Source organism: Nycticebus coucang, chromosome 15, assembly GCF_027406575.1.
Source record: "Nycticebus coucang isolate mNycCou1 chromosome 15, mNycCou1.pri, whole genome shotgun sequence".
NCBI lineage: Eukaryota > Metazoa > Chordata > Mammalia > Primates > Lorisidae > Nycticebus > Nycticebus coucang.
Window position 1 is genome coordinate 34,867,519 of NC_069794.1, and position 21,155 is coordinate 34,888,673.

The 21,155-nt window shown below is 40.6% G+C and overlaps 1 protein-coding gene across 1 annotated transcript in view; it reads right to left on the reverse strand.

The window, feature by feature from the left end:
* UCHL3 (ubiquitin C-terminal hydrolase L3) overlaps nt 1-6,682 on the reverse strand; it is a 66,132-nt gene extending 59,450 nt beyond the window's left edge. The window contains exons 1-2 of the mRNA XM_053564154.1: nt 6,528-6,682; nt 6,291-6,412 (exon numbers count right to left, since the gene is read on the reverse strand). The gene's annotated coding sequence lies outside the window, so the exon portion shown is untranslated. The remainder of the gene's footprint in view (nt 1-6,290; nt 6,413-6,527) is intronic.
* Nucleotides 6,683-21,155: the final 14,473 nt, after the last annotated feature.

Consider the following 21,155-nt stretch of genomic DNA (forward strand, 5'->3'; position numbering starts at 1 on the left):
AAGATAATGTAACAGCCCATTCTAATCAACATACATTATTCATCATGGAATATATCATATTTTATTAAGGTCAATGTCTAACTAAAAAGAGACTGAAGGAAGGTGACCAGGAATGATATTAGAACACATCACAAGTAAAGTTTCCAGGCATATTCAAAGACTTAAATTATAATGGTCCTTGTCCCCAGATACTTTTAGTAATCTCATAAAGAAACGATTAGGAGCTAGTCTCGGTGGCATATGCCTATATTGTCCCAGCTACTTGGGAGACTGAGGCAGATCACTTGAACCCAAGAATTCAATGCCAGCCTGGAAACATAGTGAGATCTTGTCTCAAAAAATCTTGTTTCTCATAACAAGAATGGAGAAACAAACCATTGCTTGTTTGGGTGAAGGACACATGTCACATATGTATATAACTTTGACTCAACATGTATAAAAACAAAGTATGTAAATAAAACACGTGTACGCCCAATATTCTCTAACTTTAAAAAAAGAAAGATATCTTGTTTTAAGTTTCTAAGAACAGCAATTAGGTTTCCTCTGTATGGTGTCATGGGAAGACTGATGGACAACTGGAGGAAGTTACAGAAAAGCAGATTTCATTTCAATAAAAAAATACAATTCTTCTATTTATATATATATATATATATATATATATATTTTTTTTTTTTTTTTTTTTTTTTTTTTTTTTTTTGTGGTTTTTGGCCAGGGCTGGGTTTGAACCCGCCACCTCCGGCATATGGGACCGGTGCCCTACTCCTTGAGCCACAGGCGCCATCCCTATATATTTTTCTTCGCAATCATAATGAAAACAAACCACCTTGTGAGATAGAATAATGCTCATGAAAATAATTAGGCAAAAGAGTTAAAATAATTAAGCGAAATTAAAGATAATTTTGAGAAAGATTTTCTGAAATAGGAGCGCAGCTTTTTAAAATCTATTCATTCTTGGGGTAGTGTGGTGGTTTACACCTGTAATCCTAGCACTCCAGGAGGATGAGATGAACTCCCTTGAGTTCAACAGTTCAAGACCACCCTGAGCAAGAGTGAGACCTCATCTCTAATAAAAAAAGAAAAATTAGTCAGCCATGGAGTTGGTGCCTGCAGTCCCTGCCACTTGGGAGGCTGAGAGAGGAGGATCTCTTGAACCCAGGAGTTTGGTGTGAGCTAGGGTGATTCCATGGCACACTAACGTGGGACGACAGAATTAGACTCTGTCTCCCCCTCCAAAAATATCTATTCATTCTTCCAATCCATAACTACAAATGTGTTGAGCGCTCCCAATGGGCCAAGTACCATTCTTAGTACTTCAGACATGTTCCTGCTCTCATAGAATTTACATTCTCGTGGTAAAATGCACATGATAAACAAGCAAACATGTAAAGTAGTAAGATAATTTCACAAAATGAGAAGTATTATAAAGAAAATAAAACAAAACAAAAGTACAGATTTGGGAAGGGTGATTTTTCCTCCCAAGGAAAGACTCACTGAGGAGGTGACCTGATGTTGAGCCACAAGTGGTAAGAAGCACCCACGGCTCAGCGCCTGTAGCACAGTGGTTACAGTGCTGGCCACATGCACTGAAGCTGGCTGGTTCGAACCCAGCCTGGGCCAGCTAAACAAGAATGACAACAGCAACGAAAAATAGCTGAGCGTTGTGGTGGGTGCCTGCAGACCTCATCTCTACTAAAAATAGAAAAACTAGCTGAGCATTGTGGCAGCTGCCTGTAGTCCCAGCTACTTGGGAGGCTGAGGCAAGAGAATCTCTTAAGCCCAAGAGTTTGAGGGTGCTGTGAGCTGTGATGCCACAGCACTATAACAAGGGCAACATAATGAGACTCTGTCTCAAAAAAAAATAAGGAAAGAAGCAGCCATGAAATAACCCAGATTTGATGATTCCAGCAAAGGACAGACAAGTACAAAGACCCTGAAGCAGGAACAGACTTACTTGGACTGAAGCAGGGCGTGAGTGGAACAGAGACGGCAATACCTCCTCATCCACTCACAAGAACCTTGAAGTGTACTCTAAGGACAGGCAGTGCAAGACCATCAGAGTACCGTAAGAAGGGAGTCGCAAGATTGAGTTTGCATTTTTATAAGACCTCCTTGGATGTATATGGAAATAAGACTTTAGGGAAGCAAAAGAAAAATCAGCAAAACTAGTTAGGAAGCTACTGCAGCTGTGCAAGCTAAGGATGGTGACAGATTGACTTGTGGTTATTAAAATGGAGAAAATGCCCAGAATTGGGATGGATTTTGAAAAACTAGTCTGTAAGATTTGCAGATCAATTGGATCTGTGCAATGAGAAAAAGAATATTAAAAATAGCTAACATTCATGGAAAGCATGCTTGATTCTTCATTACATGCAATTTTACATGTAATTATTTAATTCTTACAACAATCTTACAAAATTGGGAGAGATTGTAAGAAATTGAGGAACTAAGGTATAAAGAGTAAGATAATTGCCTGTGGTCTCAGAGCTAGTCAACAGCAAAGTAGGGGTTCCAACCACAGAAATCAAACCAATGCACTATGGGCTCTTCAAAATAGCACAATCAGGGAGAAAAATCACTGATAACAACCTGACCATTGGACAGACGAGAAAGAAATGGGTTTAGAGAAAAGATGGGAGAATGAAGATCCATATTTTATTTTTGGCCATATTAAGTATGAAGGATCTATAAAACATCCAGACGGAGATATCAAAGTATATAGATTTCCAATTTGGTAAAGAAGTCAGAGCTTAGAGGAAAGTAGGATGAACTATGTGACAAGCAATAGCACCAAAGCTACACAACAGAAAACATCGCTAGTGAGAGAATACAGACAGAAAAGATTAGGTCTAGGATGAAGTCCGGAGGACTTCTTAGACCTGACCAAGCAAAGAAGACTTCAGGAAGCAGTTAGGAAAATAGGAAGAAAATCCTAAAAAAACCAAGAAAATCCTAAAAAAACAAAAACCAGGAGAAGATAATGTTTCAAGAAGGACAGAAAGGAATAGTCTACCAAATGCTGCTAAGTGACTAGAAATATGGCGACAGAAAAGTGAGCATGGGGTCTGGCAAAGTGGTGATTAATAAACGTGACACAAGTAGTTTTTATGAAATAGTGAGAATAGAAGCAAGCTAGACAGGTGTGATACAGACTTGAGAAGGGAGGTGGGGCAGTAGTGATCATGGCAGTGGCTCTGGACAATTCTTTGTGCAAAGTTTACGAAGGAGGGAAACAGAACAGGGAAATAGGCAGTAGCTCAAGGAAGACAGATTAATAAGTTGCTTTTTTTTTTTTCCCTAAAATGGGAACCAATGATTAGAGAATTCTTGTATATTTATGGCAATAATCCAGCAAATAACTTCTAAATTTTTTTCTAACTCTAAGCATCTAGGCTAAATAGAACAATTATGCTACAGTAAATTTATTTACCTTTGGATGTTATGCTAGAAAAATATTTTATCTCCTTAATGAAATCACAATTAGGAATAATCCTAGTGGGATTCCACGTAAAATAATCATCAGTTCTAAAACACAATATTTAAAATACATATAATGTGGCTGTGCTATATTCAAACCATAAAAGCTAATCACAGTGAAAATCTAGTATAGTCGTAAATGATAATAATTGCCCATATCACATTCTATATATTTAATTTTTTTATTAAATCATAACTGTATACATTTATGGGGTACAATGTGATGATTTGATATACAATATAGAATGCTTAAATGTTATAATTTAACATTTACGAGGTTAAATGTTCAAAAAATGTTAAATCATAACATGCTCAATAATCTGTAACTTTCCATCAGCTATAAACTGCCTTTACCTCTTTAAATGCATATGTAAATAAAGCAGATCTTAAAATTTTTTAATAATTTTTTCTATCCCTTAACTTATTTTATTCTAAGTAATTCCTACCCACAACATAACCAAATATCCTTAAAAGGAGTTGAGAGCATACAAACCAACAACATAAATCATTGCTTACTACATTTACTGAGACACCTACTTTCTAGCTAATGTCTAACAATTGATACTAATCTTGATAGAGTAGACCTGTGATGAATAGTCTAATAAAAATACCAGGCATCATTAGGCCATAAAGTAGTATTTGCTAAAACTAAAAGTACAACAATAACACATGCAATTACCAGATAATAATACAGTGAGATCAAGATCCTATGACTCCATTTGCTTGAGGAAATAAGAGACGGTATAGACATTAGTGTTGGTGTTTACTAATTCTCCACATTCTAAGTCAGCTAATTAAATTTCTATTCATTTTCTAATCTTGATTCTGCCTCTAACACATAAACAATAAAGAAACCACCAAAAAAATTTTGGTTAAAACCACTTCTCAGGTATTTGTCCCTTCTCCCACTAAAAGCACATTATTTCCTTAATAAATTCAAAACAAACTAAACCATGCCAAGGCACGCCATACATAATGTACACTCTTTTACTAAAATACATATTTTCTGTTTATGTCACCTCAGAAAGGTCTCTTGTCACTATCCAACCTATTAAATTTGTCCTTATGGTCTCCATCATAACACTACTAATTTTTTTCATTGCACTTACAATTGTTAAAGATTTGTTTACTATCTGTCTTCCTACTGGATTGAAAAGCCAAAAAACATGAATATTTTCATCATCAAAGAACTAGTTCCTATTCAGCATATTATAAAAGGCCCCCTAAATATTATTAATCCTAGTGAGTGAATGTGATTCATACTTTATCAAGACTACCTAAGAACAAACTCTACTAGCAGTTGGACTTTCCAGTTATACAAACTTATAGGTCATTAAAACAATTAACAATGTCACCTAAAATGTTTTGATTTTTACTTTATTAATAATGGCTAATTATGATGATTGATTTTTGAATAGTGAACCAGCTCTGCAATGTCAGAATAAACTGCTCTTGGTCATGACATATTATCCTTTTATATATTTATTGCAGCAGTCTATTTGCTAATGTTTTATTGATTTTTATATTCATGTTTATAAAGGACACAAGTCTGCAGTTTTTCTCATTACGGCTTTTTTGGTTTTGGTGTCAGGGTAATGCTGTCCATAAAATGAGTTGGGAAGAGTCTTCTCCTCTTTTCTGTTTATGTAGAATTGATATTTCTTTCTTAAATGATCATCTCAAGAGATGCAGAAAAATCATTTGAGAGAATTCAACATTGATTCCCAACAAAAACTAAAGAACAAAGGAATCATCCTCAGACTGATAAAAGGCATCTTTGAAAAACCTGTAGCTCACAAACTTAATGATGAAAGATATGTTTCCCAAAGACAGAAAATAAGACAAGGATGTCCCAGCCAGCCAGGTGTCATGACTCAAGCCTGTAATACTAGCACTCTGGGAGGCCGAGGTGGGAGGATCCCTTAAACTCAGAGTTGGAGATCTGCCTGAGCAAGAACAGACACCCTGTTCTAATAGTAGAAAAAAATAGCCTGGGTTGGGGCAGACTGCTATACTCCCAGCTATCGGACAAGGTGAGACAAGAGGATTGCTTGAACGCAGAATTTTGAGGTTTTTGTGAGCTGGGCTGACTCCATGGTATTCTGGTCTAGGGCACAAGAGTGACTCTGTCTGGGCGGCGCCTGTGGCTCAGCGGGTAGGGCGCCGGTCCCATATGCCGGAGATGGCGGGTTCAAACCCAGCCCCGGCCAAAAAAAAAATAAATAAATAAATAAAAAAAAAAAAAAAAAAAAAAGAGTGACTCTGTCTTAAAAAAATAATAAAGTAAAAACAAAGGTGTCCCTCTCTCCAAACAATTAGCTACAAGCCTTGAAAACCAAAAATCAATTTTTGGAGTACACAATGAATCTTTATTCCTCGATGATGAGAAAGAAGATTCAGGGGAAGAAAGGGGGCGTGGCAGGGAAGAGAAGCAACTTGATGTGGCAAGAGAAGATGATTGGAAGATGATTTCATCGTGCAGGAGGTGGATGAAATTACAATGACTGGGTGGGCGAGTTTACAAAGCTTGGAGTCAGGAAGTGTAGGCAAATTAGTCATCCAGAAGGTATAGGGGTAGGAAAATTATGGAATCGTCTCTAGCAAGAGGCAAAACGAAGAGGGAAGAGGAGTACAGAGTAAAAGTGCTTCAAACCTCACACCTAGAGACGTTACCTCACACCCCATGGGAAGTGCTGACGGGGAATGAGACCAGAAGAGTGGCTAAGGCAGCCGAGAGCTTCACCAGGAGCCAGGTGGCAGGGAGGTGGCCGCAAAGGGGGCGGACCCGCCTAAACGAGAACAAGAGGGGCCCTCACGGAATGAAATCGTAGAATCCTCGGGAACGCGAGATGGAGGCCGTCAGAGAAGTACACTGAGCAGGGCAGAAGGGATTCCAGGGGTCCTAAACGACGTACACCTGACTCACCTGGTTGGTGACCTGAAAACAAAACAGAGAACACGGCTTAGAGACAAACTGCTGTGGATTAGTTGCAGCAGCCCGGCTCCCACCGCCCCTGCCCGCCGCCCCAGGGCCGGACCCGAGTCGCGCTCACCTCGGGATTGGCCTCCAAGGGCAGCCAGCGTTGACCCTCCATGGCCGCTCTGCCCCGACCCTGTCCAGCTCTGACAGCCACCGCCGCCGCTTCCGCCCCCGCGCGCCTTGATCTGGGATAGTCCAACGCACTCCCCGTAGGAGGGGTGCCTAAAGACAAGGACGATTTTGGCAACCTTCACCCACCTTAATGCCTACAGGAAGATCCATAAGTAAAGTTATATACTTTAGCTTAAGTCACAGAAGAAAAACAGAAGCCACTTTCCTACTTCCAGAGCAAAGCAGAATCTGACTTCTACAACTCTCATCCCTCATGCTTGGACTCTCCCTAGCCGAGCCAAGCTCTCGCGTCCTACGCATGCGCCAAGAGCTACTTTTGGACCGCGTGCTCGCCGGCGCCCTCCCCTTCGTGCAGTGTCTGTTGAAGGCGCCAGGGGGCGCACCGCAGGATCCTAATCTGAGTCGAAGACACCAGGCCGGTACCCAGAAGGCAGCAAAGCTGTAAGACTCCTTGGAGTCTCCGCCCTGTTGCTCCTTTGCTCGGGTACAGAAGTGATGCGATGGTCTTGTCTGATGTTGCAGAGTGAGAGGCATTTCCATATATCTATTCAGTTCTATCAGACAAAACATGTCGGGCACCTGCTGTGAATCATTCACTGTACTAGGTATTGGAGACACAAAACCTGAACCCATTTGAGAGTAGTGGCAATGGACGAGAGAAAGGAAAATCACGATAAAGCATGATGCGTATGTGGTCGTGATAACATTAGGTGTGCTGAAATTACAGAGAAGTGCCCCTAAAGGGGGAAGAGAGTGTCCAGCAGGCTGCCTGAGAAAGTGGGTTCCTGGGCTGATCTCTTAAAAGACTTTAGGCTTTAGCCAGGGAGGGCTAAAGAGGATGTTCTGAAAAGGGGGAAATGCATTGTGGCTGCAGAGCTTGTTAGGGTAAAGAGCATTGGTTAGAGATGAGGCTGGAGAGGTAAACACAGGCAACCTGGTCAAGACACCTGGGCTTCATCCTAAAAACAATAGGGAGCCATGAAGGATTTTAAGCAAGATGTTTCATATCTCTTCCTGTAAATTCCAGGAGGCCAGCAGCAGTGTCTTTTTCCTTCTTCACATTGTGTATCCAGAGCCCAACACAGTGCCTAATATGTAGTAAATTCTCAATAAATATCTGAAGAATAAATGAGATGATCAGACATACAAAAACACCATTTGTCAATGTAGAAATTTGCAAGAAAGAGATAGATTCTGGAAAAAAATAAGACAGCAGACTGGAGGCAGTGGCTAACACTTGTAATCCTAGCCCTTTGGGAGGTCAAGACAGAGAGGATTGCTTGAGCCCAGAAGTTCAAGACCAGCCCGGAAAATAGTTAGAACCCCTCTCTGCAAGAAACAAAACAAAAAATTAGCCAGTTGTGGCATGCCTGTAGACCCAACTACAGGCTGGTGCAGGAGGATATTGTTTGAGCCCAGGACTTTAATGTTGCAGTGAGCTATGGCCACCCCACTACACTCCAGCTTGGGAGACTGGGCAAGACCCTATCTCAAAAAATAAAAGTAAACATAAAAAATAAAGCAATAGCCATGGAGAAAGAGAGGAAGGTACAGATTAAAGAGATACTGTTGGAAGGGACTATCCTTTTGGTTAGCAGGAGTTATCAATGATAACTCCAGAAATTTAACCTAGTCTATACCTAATAGAGGAAATTCAAGGAGAGAGCTCTTAGGGAGTGGTGGGGTTCTCAGTGTCTTTCTCTGAGAACTTCTAACTCTCCTAACTTCTCACCACTGTTCTTTGACCGCAAAGGCATTTCCAATCGCATAATTCTGTTTTCTTATCTATCTGATGGATTGCTACTATCCCACTGCCCCACAACAATTTGACTTGGTAAAACTGACAATGTCCAGCTTATAAGGGGCTTAGTTGCATTATCAGTAGAATCACATCACCAGGATCTCAGTCTTTGTAAATACCAGTGGCATGCCAGGGGCTACTTTAAAAATTGCTTGCTGTCAATTGAATGACCTTGCTCCAGAACCCTGAGGTTCTGCATTGTGACTCTCCCGTTAGGGCTCACTTAAGACTCCACACAGTACCTAATGGTCTGGTGGTTCCTCATCCACCCGAGACTCTAGCATAGATCTGCTGAGGTGTAGGGCCAAACAGCAAGATAATTTGAATCCCAGCATGGACTTGCTGTAGAACACTCTCTTGCTCAGGGATCCATTCAGACCAGAAGGCTTCTATGCCACCCAATAAAATGTGCTGAAGCTGTATTCCTGAGTGTGGTATAGACAGCCTTCAAAAGCCAAAGAAGCCCACCAAGTGCTCTAATTCTTTCCTGTTGATAGGGATTGCAAGGTACAATAACTTGCCTTTGGCTTTAAGAGATTGTCCTAGCACATTCTACACCTCTGGATCCATAAAAACTTCACAAATGGGGCAGTACCTGTGGCTCAAAGGAGTAGGGTGCTGGCCCCATATGCCGGAGGTGGCAGGTTCAAACCCAGCCCCAGCCAAAAACTGCAAAAGAAAAAAAACTTTACAAATGTAGCAGACCTCTAATCTTTGTACTGTTTAATTTCCACCCTCTGGCGTGGATTTATCTACCATGGTTTGAGGGTAGTATTTCTCAGACTTGAATGTTCATGCAAACATCTGGGAAATTTGAAATGTAGATTTTGATTCAATAAGTCTAAGAAGGGGTCCTAGATCTGGCCTCTCCATTTTTTAATCTTCTCTTTATCCATATCCTTTGCCATATGACTTTGAAGTTATTTTTGCCAAGAGACAGAGTTCTGTCGGTCCTCATTATTCACAGGTTCTGCATTTTTTAGTTTGCCTACTTGTTAAAATTTGTCTGTAATTCCCAAATCAATATTCATAGCACTTGCATGGTCATTCATAAGCATGCACAGAGTGGCAAAGAATTTGAGTTCCCAGCTAAGATCAAGTTCTTTTTCTTTCAGCTCTTATAGTGTTTCCAAGTGTTCAGTGGTCTATTTAGTGCTAGTTCTTCCCATTTTTGAGCTTTTGTGATTGGTGTTGGTGATTTTGTCATTAAAAAACAGCATTCTTTCCCTACTGTATTTCGACCACAAAGAAAGAACATCCAGTTGATGAGGCATTCAGTTTTGTTAGGGCAGTGTGGTGATGGCTCAAGGTAGTTGCCAAAATAATCAAAGAGAACAAGAACAAGTAAAGGTTTAACAAGAAAGGAAAAGTTTATTTTAACGGCTTGGATAATAAGCCAGGCTGCCTCCTGGAGACTGAGGGCATCATGGAGTGAGCTGTGCTTGGAGTTTATTCACAACTTTTGAGGGGTGTCAACTACTTCTTTGAAATTCCCGGGGTCTTGATCAACACCATTACCATAACACGTTCCCATAACAACTCGTACTATCTATGCACATCAGAAAGTCTCAGGGACATTAATCAGTCCCCCAAACAACCAGCGCCTCAGAATAGCCCACCTGCAAGGTCTTGCACCTGTGAGGTCATGATTAGCAATTATCCCTATTCCCACAACATCCCAGGTCAGCCTGACCCAAGCCAGTTTAAAACAGCCTGACCACATCTGCCACCCACCCTGCTCACGTCTAACTGCCTAATCTAACAGGGTTTTTAAATTCAGTAGCCAAAGAATGGAGAACCCTGAACAAAGGCTGATGTGGGAGTTTCAGAGTCAGATATGGGGCAGAGGAAGCATATAAGCACATACAGTGTGGAGTTGCAGATGCACAGACATAGTTCATAAGTTCACGTACTTCTTTCATATAGTGCATGTATAGAAAATGCTGACAATTCTCATTGCGGGAGTGACTTTTAGTATTACAATGATATGCTAATGAGTTAAAGGTAACTGGAGATTGCCTGCTGAGGTCTGCACCAGCTTCATACAGGTCTGGACTTGTACCTTCACATGGCTAGTGGTAGCATTCAAACCATCTGGTGTCCTTGAGCATCTGTGCCTCTAGATAAAGATACTGAAGAAAAGTTGTTAAAAAAAGAAAGAAAAGGAAAGGGGAAAAATTGTTAAAGTTTTCCATTTGCTTTGTCAGAGCCATCCAATGACAGTGTCACTGTTTAAAATGGCCCCCAAGCATAGTGTTCCTACGCCACAGAAGAGTGCCTTACAGAGAAAATATGTACATTAGATAAGCTTTGTTTAGGCTTAGAGTTTTCTTTTGAAACAGAACTTCAAGCCCTGGGTAGAGTGCTCTGGTGTCACAGCTCATAGCAACCTCCAACTCTTGGGCTCAAGCGAGTCTCCTGCCTCTGCCTCCCAAGTATCTGGGACTACAGGCGCCCGCCACAAAGCCTGGCTATTTTTTGGTTGCAGTGGTCATTGTTGTTCGGCGGCCCAGGCTGGATTCTAACCCACCAGTTCAGGTGTATATGGCCAGCACCTTAGCCGCTTGAACCACAGGCGCCGAGCCAGGCTTAAGAGTCTTCTGTTGGGTACAGTTCAATGTTAATGAATCAACAATACAGGCCATATCTGGTTTACACACAAGATACATTCCTGAGACTGCCTTTAGGTCAGATTTGTATGTAATGAGGATCTCTGATGAACAGTGCACATATGTTAACAATAATAATAGTAATAACACTATAATGGCTCAAATGGGATAATTATAATACAGTGCAATACTATAATAATAATAATACCCCTGTGCTTTAATATTAAGTTACAGAAATGATTGTGCTCTTTTAAGTCAAACAAATAGAAACAGAAAAACAAACTCATACAGAAAGTTAAGATAGGATACATTTCAAAAAAGAATATTAAAAGTTAACACTCACCTAATGTTGCATCAACATTGCTTTCTGGGCTCGGCGCCTGTGGCTCAAGTGGCTAAGGCACCGGCCACATACACCTGAGCTGGCAGGTTCAAATCTAGCCCAGGCCCGCCAAATAACAATGACGGCTGCAACAAAAAAATAGCCAGGCATTGTAGCAGGCGCCTGTAGTCCCAGCTACTTGGGAGGCGGAGGCAGGAGAATCACTTGAGCCCAGGAGTGGGAGGTTGCTGTGAGCGGTGATGCCACAGCACGCTACCCAGGGCGACAGCTTGAGGCTCTGTCTCAAAAAACAAACAAACAAAAAAAAACCCCAAAACATTGCTTTCTGGAAGGGACATTTTTAATGCAAGAAGATGGACTAACTAATTGAAAGATGAGGATGGAGACAGTACTGGAGAAGATGGGGTGGGTGCTGGAGAATCAGGATTTGATTCTGTTGGTGGATGAGAGAAGCCTACTATTGAAGTCAGCTTCTTCAAAGAGGTGCAAACAAAAGGTTGTTTGCACAGCATTTTTATTTTCTGCATCATAAATGGTCTTGTAGTAGCTGATCTTCTCACTGGCTGCACAGCAAATCTTTGTAAACTACTGAATGTTAGGGTCTTTCTCCTTAAGCTTCACAAATTCTGCTTCGATAAAACAGAGCCTTCAGCTGATTCTTTTGTTGTAAACGTTCTTGGCTCTGGATCTTCTGATTCTTCACATTCTTGTGTTTCTGTCAGCTGCTTCTCAACCTACCTATGAGACCAGCTACTAGCATAACGGTAACGGCTCCAGCGAACCACTTATACCATGCGGATTGGTTACATGCACAGAAGAAACTAGTTCTCAAACGATTTATTTAATAACAAATTATCCTTATGAGAAGTCTTGAGAGCCCATGCCTAAATTCAGATTTCCTTAATTTGGGTCATCTACACCCAGGGGATTGCCTGTGTATATTAAATAAGGTGTCTTTAAACAGAAATGCACAGAAAACAAGGTTATGTATTGATCAGCTAATGAAAACCTACTGAGTACAGGCTCACAGGAACCTAATCTGTACTTCCCCTGGGAACAATAGCTAGGCTTATGCTAATTCAGTGCTCATGGCAACTTTATAGACAATCAATTCGAACATCATACATCCCATTCTTGTGATTATGCTTAATATCCTCTTAAGATTTTATTAAAAATGTATTATTTGACAGTTTTAAATTAAAGATAGTGGCATGCTTATACCTCGGATCAAAGTGACATGCCATTAATTTACATAAATCTGTGTGCCTTTAATATCTTTGACTTTGAGAGTATAATTTTGATAGTTGTCCAAAATAGTGGCTTACTATAATTTCCTACTTGACTAAACATATAATTTCAGTTTTTCAGCAAAGACAGAGGAAGTTTTTGACAAATTAATGTTGATTGCTTACCAACAAAATACCTTTGACTCAAAAACTGTTCTCACATTCTTATAAATTTCTTTCTTACATTCTGAGGGAATTTGGTGATTTTGCCAACCTTAAATTGAGATAAACATCCTTTGAACTTTACCTACTCAAAGCTATCCACCATTTTTAGAAATTGCTACTTATTTAGTCACTTTGCAAGAAAAAAATGGAATTGTGGTCATTCTTCCAATAATCTATATTTGTCTCACCCATACGAGTTTACATACTGCACTGTTCTGTTTTCATGCCGACACTCAGAAACTTTTTGTTATGCCAGATCACAGTGTTATCTTTAGAAGACATTTTAAATGGCAATTAAATATAGTAGGTATAGAGCCAACAATACCTATAACTTAAAGGAAGTGTGGAAGAGTTCAGGCATGCATGTGCAAAAACAACTGAGTCACAACTGCTTCCTGGCTTACCATCACTATAAGAAGCCATCTGATGCAATGAGCATTATAATTCCAGATTTTAAATGTGAAAAAATAATCTTGTATAGGAATTAATGAAATCCAGTATTTGTACAACACCACGACTGAAGTTTGTCATCACAGTTATAACCAGCTCAAGGAATCGTTCAGGTTCAGGTCCCAGTAAGCTCCCCCTAGGGCTGTAGGGAACAATCCTTCTGTACACCTGTTAACCATTCATGACACACTACCCTGACTGCTCACTATCTTATATTATTTATCTTAATAGGAATGTGTCCCAACTGTCTTCCTGCTGCATGTGTTACACACCCTGTAATCTGCCTGAGCCAGTTTTGCATTATTAAACTAATATCCCTAAATATAGGCTGCAAAAGTGCTAAGCATACCAAAGCCTTAATTTGTCCTCATCTGTCCTTGGCATGAAATAATTCTCCCCCTTTGATATGAAATCTTGACTACCATAATCTAGCTGTGTTTCTACAAGCCAGGCACTTAACCTACTAAAGTTTCATTTTTTTTTTTTTTTTTTTTTTTTTGTAGAGACAGAGTCTCACTGTACCACCCTCGGTAGAGTGCTGTGGCGTCACACGGCTCACAGCAACCTCTAACTCTTGGGCTTACGCGATTCTCTTGCCTCAGCCTCCCATAAAGTTTCATTTTTTAAAGAAGAGACTCTGGAAGGTCCCTTTAAGCCAAAGTTTAAAAAACGATGTCTTGTAGATTTCAGGTAAATGTGTGAATCGGCCAAGTGAAATGAAAGGCAATGTGGGGCCTGAAACAGCTGGAAAGTATAAAACCTTTCTAAATACATTCTCATTCTGAGTTTCTTACACAGCTTTTTTATTTATTTATTTAATATGTGGGTAGGCCCAAAGGCTAAGAATTTGAAGCCCTACTTTAAGCTTTAAAACCTCAGTGATTCTAGGATCATCAGTCATTTGTATTCCCAGTTCTGCATTTTTGCTTATTGCTGTCCATTGATTATCACCACCCCACCACCAGAAAACACACACACACACACACACACACACACACTCATCTTTGTGAACAGTCTGGAGTGCAAATAGAACATTTAATTAGCAGATAGTAGCCAAGAAGCATTTCAGCAGAAATTTAGCTCTGAAATTAGATCACAGATTGTACATAAAAACCAGATGGTTTGAAGTTTTACCTATTAGCTAGGTGATATTGCTTAACATTCCTATACTTCAATTTTCTTACTTTAAAATGGAAATAACGCATAATCTAGATAACTGATAGGCTTCTTTGGAAGACTGAAGATCATGATGATGACAATGGCATTATTTATTCAATACTTAACTATGTTCAGCTACATGCTTTACATACATTTATCCTTGAATAAAATCTCATGGCCTACTGCGGTGGCCCACTCCTGTAATCCTAGCACTTTGGGAGACTGAGGTAGGAGGATAGCTTGAGGTCAGGTGTTCCAGACCAGCCTGAGCAAGAGTGAGACTGTGTCTCTATAAAAAATAGAAAAATAACTCTCTCTTCCTCAGTGCTACCTACAGAGGTGGCAGCCAGCAGAACCCTTGTGAAGCTGAATATTGTCAAAAAGAGGACCAAGAAGTTTGCTAGACACCAGTCAGATTGATATGTCAAAAGTAAGCATAACTGGCAGAAACCCAGAGGTATTGACAACAGGGTTCAGAGAAGATTTGGGGTTTGGAGAGCTTGATGCCCGACATTGGTTATGGGAGAAACAAAAAAACAAAGCATATGCTGCCAAGTGGTTTCCAGAAGTTCCTTGTCCACAACATCAAGGAGCTGGAAGTGCTGCTGATGAACAAAAAAATATAACTGTGGGGAGATTGCTCCCAGCATTTCCTCCAAGAACCACAAAACCATTGTGGAAAGAGCAGCCCAACTGGCCATCAGAGTCACCAATCCCAATACCAGTCTGTGTAGTGAAGAAAATGAATAGTCAGCCTATGTGCACATTTTGTTTTTAAATAAAACCATAAAACTGCAAAAAAAATTAGAAAAATTAGCCAGGTGGTATGATGCATGCCTGTACTCCTAGCAACTTCGGACACTGAGGCAAGAGGATCACTTGGAGTTCAAGGTTGCAGTGAGCTATAATGATACAATTGCACTCTAGCTCAGGTGACAGAGCAAGAATACATCTCCAAAGAAACAAAAGAAAAAAACCCTTGTGAGACAAATATAGATTGGCCTATTTTTTTCAGATAGGAAAGCTAATGTTCAGAAAGGCTAACTTTACTGAAGTCACACAGCTGAGTGGTGGAAGAGGGATTTAGTTTCAGGCCTGTGTGAGTCTAGAAACCCCAGCACTTCACTGCTATCCTCCACTATATTAGTTAACTACTGCAGCTATCACAAATTACTATAAATTGAGTGGCTTAAAATGACATAAACTCATTATCTGACAGTTTGAAGGTCAGAAGTCTGAAATGGGTTTCACTGGGCTAAAATCCAAGTATGGACAGGGCTGTGCTCTAGCTGGGACCTATCCAAGAGATCTATGGAGAGTTCATTTCCTTTCCTCATCCAGCTTCAAGAGAAAGCCCCACTTCTTCAACCCTTGGTTCTTTTCTCTCTTCAAACCCTGCAAGGCTTGTTGACTCTTCCCCACATGTTATTTATCATTCTGATATACACATACTCTGAATCTTCACTCCTCTGCCTCCATCTTCCACATTTAAGGACCTTTGTAATTACATTAAACTCACCCTGAGTGATACAAACAAAATCTTTTTTAAAGGTCAATCAATAAGCAAACTTAATTCCTCCTTGTCATGGAACTGTGAAAGTTGTCAGAGTCAAAACAGAGTCACTTGTGTTAAGAAACAAAAACAAAATAACCCTTGACAAGAAGAAAAGGCCACGAAGAGAAACTTTTATGCATAAATGCCTGATAACAAAAGCTATCACAAAAGACGTTGCCAAAACCACGTGTGCATAAAGGCCATCACAACCTGACACACACCAAAAAACTTCTCCAAGAACATCTGCCCAGAAACTGCCTTTCCAAATTCAGACTGGCATCAACCTTGCAGGCAAGGATAATTATCGAAAAACAATTATGTAATCCTCCTATTTTTTTCTTTAAAAACCTTTTTCTTGCAGTACCTCCCTGAATACACACACAGTTTACTATGGCAAGTATTCCCATTGCAATGCCCTATGCTTATATAAATACCACTTTCTTTTAGGGTATCTCTCTCTGTTACTTTGACAAGTAACATGGCACATTCATAGATTCTCAGAATGTCTATGGGAAGTGGACATCTTTGGAGAGCCATTATTCTGCCTACATCATCCGTTGATTTATATAGGATAGGCCAATACAGTATAATGGAGTATATATGGTCAATGGACATTTATTACTTCTGTTTCCCTAACACCTTTTCCTCCAAGTTTTGTTGCATTATTCTCACCTCTATCTCCTATAAGATACATCTTTTCACCTCTTTTGCTGCTAGTGACCCTAGCAATCACACAATTCTACCTACTATGGACACAACAGGGTACATGGTGAAAGCACATGTAGTGAGAGTAAGATGGAGTCATTCAGGCTATGGCTGAGACAACACACCTGGTCTTGTCAGTTTAGCCCCTATGTGACCTTCACCTCATGTCCCCCATTCTTGCTGTTTTGTAAATGCAGCTTTAACCTAGAAGTGTATATCTTGAGTAGTTTATGGAAATTGATTTAGGAGATTAACTTTTGAATTGGAATGTTGTTTGGGGGCATGGATTATGTCAATTACTATTTATTATACATCATGAGTTATGCTGATTATTGTTGTTTAAGATAAGGGTTAACACCATTTTACTTTGAACTTTCATGTATAAAACTGTGATTTGGGGGCAGTGCCTGTGGCTCAAAGGGGTAGGGTGCCAGCCCCATGTACCGGAGGTGGTGGGTTCAAACACAGCCCTGGCCAAAAACTGCAAAAACAAACAAACAAACAAAACAAAACAAAAAAACCCTGTGATTTTGGAAATATAAGAACAACAAAATGAAGAACAGTCTTGGAGAGACTCTTCTCCAGAATTGCTGGCCTTCTGACAAAGTTCGGTGGACCTATCCCTGTCTCTGCATTTTGGCTGACAGGGACAGGCAGTTGGACCCTCTTTGTCCAGTAATAATGAGACAAAAATAATAATGTTTCACCCTAGACTCAGTATTGGTCCAAGGAGTGGGAATATGACCCAAGCAGGTCAACTCACTTTTCTCTAAGAATTGAAATAGAAGAGGACTTTCCTCTTTCCCCTTGGATCATGAAGTATAAGGCAATGACCCTGGAGATGCTAGTGGTGATATGTCCATACACACATATCCCTCTCCAACAACACATGGAGAAGCTGAAGAGAAAGGAGACAACACACAAGCATGGGGCCCTACTGTTAGGTCTGAGGAAAGGTAAACAGGTGGCAGGGAAGCAGCTAAGGGCAGAGAGCAGGGACTGAATTGTGGTTAGGGACTGTTCCCTGGTCAGAACACATAGTGAGGAGTCCCTGGTGACCGCAAACTGACTTGGAGCTCATTACCACACAGTTAACATTGCAGATTTGGCTCCCCATGGATTCTTTGAGAAGATTTGGGGAAGAGGCCTGTGCAATAAGGAATTGGTTATATAACTATTACTGTCAATCACCTCAAAGGTGGGAAATGACAGGTAATCCTGGGGTGGGGGGCAGTCCAGGCCCAGAGGGAGACCTGTGTCCCTCTTTGAGATATGATCTTGCTGTACTTCACTTTTGCTCCACAATAAATATATATATATGTTATTATTTTGTGGTATAATCACACAGCCATCATTGTCATCTTGGCCCCAGTGCTCATTTCTTCCACACCAGAGTTAAGAACTAGGGAATATCTGCATCCCAGCTGGACCTAACTATACCACAAGTGATTGGGCAGTTTTGCTGTTCATATCTCACAATTTCTGCATCTGGCTACACCCCTACATTTTAGAGGCTGCCCCCATAAGACAATAATTTGTGTTTGTTTTCTTAGGCTAGCTTGTATTGGGATTACAGTCGTCCCTTGAATAACTCAGGTTTGGGCTAAACAGGTGGAAATTTTTCTTTTTCTTTCTTTCTTTTTTTTTTTTTTTTTTTTGAGACAGAGTCTCACTTATTGACCCTCGGTAGAGTGCCGTGCCGTTACAGCTCGTTACCTTCAAATCCTTGGGCTTAGGCGATTCTGTTGCCTCAGCCTCCTGAGTAGCTGGGACTACAGGTGCCCGCTACAATGCCCAGCTATTTTTTTGTTGCAGTTTGGCCAGGGCTGGGTTTGAACCCACCACCCTCGGTATATGGGGCCAGCACCTTACCCACTGAGCCACAGGCACTGTCCAACAGGTGGGAATTTTTTCAACCAAATGCACATCTGAGACACAGTATCCCAGGATGCAAAACCTATGTATAAAGAGGGCGAACTTCTCCTATACTTTGATTGACAGGACTGACCACAGGACTTGGGTTATATGCTGATTTGGGTACACATGGAGATCCTGGAGTATATCAAGGGATGACTGCATATCACTTCACACAAAAAACAAGCCCAAAAATAAATGCTCAAATCAAAGTTTTACTTGCTTCATGTATGTCAAGTTTGTGTTCTCCATTACACTTTAATAACCATCATGAGATTAGAGTTCATGCCATAGTTCCATGGTCGTCTTCCTATGCATATGACAGTACTAGGTTTATTGTAAGGGCTCCAGAAGTATTTTCTTTTCTTTTCTTTGTTTTTGGAGATACAGTCTCACTTTGTTGCCCTTGGTAGAGTGCTGTGGCATCACAGCTCACAGCAACCCCAAACTCTTGGGCTCAAGTGATTCTCTTGCCTTAGCCTCTTGAGTAGCTGAGATTACAGGAGCCTGCCACAATGCCCGGACATTTTTTAGAGACAGTCTCACTCTTGCTCAGGCTGTTTTTGAACTCTCCTGAGCTCAAGCAATCCACCAGCCTCAGCCTCCCAGAGTGCTAGGATTACAGGCATGAGCCACTTTGCCTAGCCAGAAGTCTGTTCTATGTTCTACTTATATGTCATAATATAAAAATAAATATAAATCAACCAAAAGTTTATCCATATGTTTTTGTTTTTGAGGCAGAGTCTCACTGCCTTGCCCAGATAGAGTGTCATGGTGTCATAGCTCACAGCGACCTCAAACTCTTGGACTTAAGCAATCCTGTTCTCTCAGTTTTTCTTTTTTCTTTCTTTTTTTTTTTTTGTAGTTTTTGGCCTGGGCTAGGTTTGAACCCGCCACCTCTGACATATGGGACCGGCGCCCTACTCCTTGAGCCACAGGCGCCACCCTCAGTTTTTCTATTGTTAGTAGAAATGGGGTCTCGCTCTTGCTCAAGCTGGTCTTCAACTCCTGAGCTCAAGCAATGCACCCACTTTGGCCTCCCAGATTGCTCAGATTACAGGCATGAGCCACCTTGGTTGGCTATATATATATATAAAATCATTTTTCCTGGTTCTGTTCATAAAAATGTAGATTTTCTAAGTGTGAACCTTGTGGATGTTCTCATCTCCTGTAAGATGGAGGTCTTAAAAATATGTGCTGCTGGAGCATCAGGAGCACAGTAACACACGTAACAATTGGTAGAGATTTCCCTAACCACCCCTAACATTCTACTTTTCCCAAATTAGATTGGTAGATTTTTGGAAAGGGGCACTCATGTTGAATAATAGGAAGTTTTTAAAGGAATGCATGAAAAATACAACTAAATAACAAAAATAAACTTTTAAAAATATATGTTCGGTTTACCTTTTAAAGCATTTTTACAAGGTTAGGGGTGTGTGTGTGTGTGTGTGTGTGTGTGTGTGTATTTACTCCCAGCCTCCATCAGGCATAAATCTGCTGGTACCAAGAGCTAAAGACAGGCCTGGTGCAGTGGCTCATGCCTGTAATCCCAGCACTCAGGATGCCGAGGTGGGTGGATTGCCTGAGTTCACAGGTTCAAGACCAGCCTGAGCCAGAATGAGACTTCGTCTCTAAAAATAGCTGGATGTTGTGGCAGGAGCCTGTAGTCCCAGCTACTTGGGAGGCTGAGGCAAGAGAATCACTTAAGCCCAGAAGTTTGAGGTTGCTGTGAGCTATGATAACACAGCACTCTACTGAGGGAAACAAAGTGAGATTCTGTCTAAAAAAAAAAGGAGCTAAAGAAAAAGATTACCTGACAAATTGAACTGACGCCCTGACCAACTATGCACAGCAGTTCTATCTTTTCTCAGACATCCACGGGAAATAAATTATCTGATTCATTCAGGGACTATGTTCCCAAGCTAATTAGTACATTTAACCAGGTCTAATAACCTTGAGTCAGAGGATTTTTCTTTTTTGGAATTTTTTTTCTTTGCCTAGATTCTGAGTTCTATGTGTCAGAGATAATTTTAAGTGCTTAACATATATTAACTAATGTAATTCTAAAGTTGACTCTCTCCAAAGATTTTCATCCGCTGATTATTCAAGGAAACACTCATTTAGGTACCCCTCTGAAGGGACTTTGCAAATGTGATTAAAACTATGTACCTGAAGACAGGAAGGTTATCCTGGATTATTTGCATATGCCTTGATCTAATGATCATTTGAGTCCTTATAAACAGAGAACTTTCCCAGGCTAGAGTCAGAGAGATATGGCACAAGAAGACAAAAGAGAGATGAGCAGGAGGGTTTAGAATAATTCAAAGTGTGAGGACTTAACCTGTCATTGATGGCTTTGAAGATGGAGGGGAGGGAGCTACAGCCAAGAAGAGCTGATGGCCTTTAGAAGATGAGACTCCCCCAGAGCCAGAAAGAAAACGAAGACTACACAGAACTTAATTCTGACAACAACCTGAATGAACCTGAAAGCAGATTCTCTCCCTAGAACTTTCAGTGAGGAACACAGCTCTGCCAACACTTCACCAGTGCAGTTCCAGGTTAGAGGAGACTAAAGAATTATGA